The sequence below is a fragment of the Echinops telfairi genome, unplaced genomic scaffold, assembly GCF_000313985.2.
Source record: "Echinops telfairi isolate 266 unplaced genomic scaffold, ASM31398v2 ScPeMD7_18;HRSCAF=68, whole genome shotgun sequence".
Taxonomy (NCBI): Eukaryota; Metazoa; Chordata; class Mammalia; order Afrosoricida; family Tenrecidae; genus Echinops; species Echinops telfairi.
In genome coordinates, this window is record NW_022103915.1 from 87,080,498 (window position 1) to 87,082,794 (window position 2,297).

A 2,297-nucleotide genomic window follows, 5' to 3' on the forward strand; every position below is an offset into this window, starting at 1 on the left:
TGGATTTGAGCCCCCAGCCTTGCAGTTTGGAGCCCCAAACCTAACCGAGAAACACCAGTCTCCTTTAACAGAGAGTCAATGAAAAACAGGAAGCTCCTCAACAGGCCGGCTGCAACAATGGGTTTAAATATAGAAATGATTGGTAGGACGATACAGGACTGGGCACCATTTTATTGTATTATACATTCGGGCCTTTGAGTTGGACCTACTTGACGGGAATCTACCACGTTTCCCTGAAAGTAAGGCATCCCCAAAAAATAAGACCTCCCCGAACATAAGGCCTCCCCGAAAATAAGGCCCCCCCGAAGCTACCGTAACTCTGGACTCTGGACCGTAGCGGCCGCCGGAGCAGACAGGAAGTGTGAGTAAATGTACCATAGATTATGAGTAAATGTACCATAGATTGTTGTACATGGAAAATAATGGTAGTAACAAGAAATTCTTGATACTGTAGGATTCACAGTTTGTCTGGCTATGCTGGTTTGTGATGACAACTACTACCGGACCGTATACAGGTAATAAATTTCCTTTTTTGTTGTTCAACAATAAATGTGTACCGTATTCTTCTTCATGGAAAAATAAGATATCCCCTGAAAATAAGACCCAGCGCATCTTTGGGAGCAAAAATTAATATTTATTATTTTGGGGCAAACAGGGTAGCTAGTTGTTATGAATTCCAGGGAGTTCTGGGCTGGTCAATAAAAGGAAGAAAACCACAAGATGGTAGCATTGCACAACAAGTTATTGATGGGGCCGAGGTGTGGACAATTGCACGCAGGGAGCAGCTTTCCGCAGCAGACATCCTTCTAGAGGCACGTGCCTCAGGGCCCCACAGCAGGGGAAGAGAGGAAAGAAAGGGCGACTCAAAGTGGGGCGACCCTAGCACAGCAGCAGCGGACTAACTCAGCCAGCTGCTACGAGTCCGTTCTGGTTCAGTGTCAGATGTATGTAAAACCATAGGGTTTTCAGAGGCAGGTCTTTCGGGTTTTGTGAAGCAGCTCCAGCTCTTGCTTCTGAGGCACCTCTAAGTGTATTTGAACCTTGAACTTTTCTGTTAGTACCAACTGAGGACTACAGCAGCAGATTATTGGTTTTTGTGGCTGTTGCTAGTGGCCCTCATGCCCAGCCCCACAACTTGTGGCTAACCCAGGGGAGCAGAACTAGGGCTAGACGGGGCTTTCTTGACTGTTGTCTTCCTGGAAGTACTTTGCCAGCCCTCGCTGCAATGGAGCTGCTAGGTTGGTTTGGGTTTTGGTGTATCAGCAGCAGCTTGGAAACCACTTGCATCCCCTCAGTGCTCTAGGAACAGCTTGTTGCTGTTGTCAGTTGCTAGCAGATGGAGTCTGAGTCCTGGCGACCCACGTGCGCCGTTTCCTAGGCTGCAAATCTGTTTGGGAATGGAAAGCCTCATCTTACTCCTGCAGAAAGGCTGGTGGTTTCAAACTGCTGACCTTGTAGTGAGCAGCCCAGTGTGTAACATACCCCACCACCAGGGCTCCTATAAGGATTGGTAAATACAACTGATGGTAGTCCTATTGTTACAGTGGTTTAGCATTTCGCATTTTCTGCTCCTAACTGAAAAGTTGGTTTAAACTCACTCAGTAGCTCCATGAAAGGAAGACTTGGTGCTCTGCTCCTGGATACATTACAGCCTGGGAAACCCCATGGGAAAGTGCTGCTCTGTCATTTAATACTATTGTAGGAAGACATGACCATCTTTGATCAACACTTAAACCCTAAATTAACCGAGACTGAGAGCCCTAGTACTGTGTGTCCTGAATAGCAGTTCCATGATGGAAAAAAAAGCCCAAAAGCCATAGGACAACTTTGTGAGATCACCCAAAATACAAGCAGATGGCTTGTCCTGAATTTATGGATTGAATAATAAAACTTGCAAGTTAAACATAAAAACATGAAGAATTATGGATTTGAATTTTTAAAAGTTTTAAACAATGTAATTTCCCACTGTTTAAAGCAGGAAAAAAATCACAAAATAGATTTATAGAAAAAATAGGTTTTAAGCATATCAAAGACTTGTACCTTCTTCCTCAATAGCCAGATGCCACCAATATGTCTTTAGCATTTAGTGCACAGAATGATTCTGGTGGTACTAAACCTGGAGGCTGCTCTGGGCCTGGGCCTTCTATTTCTTTCTTTATTTTAAAAAAAATCATTTTATTGGGGGCTCATATAGCTCTTATCACAATCCATCCATTGTATCAAGCACATTTGTACATATGCTGCTATCATCATTTTCAAAACATTTTCTTTCTACTTGAGCCCTTGGTATCAGCTCA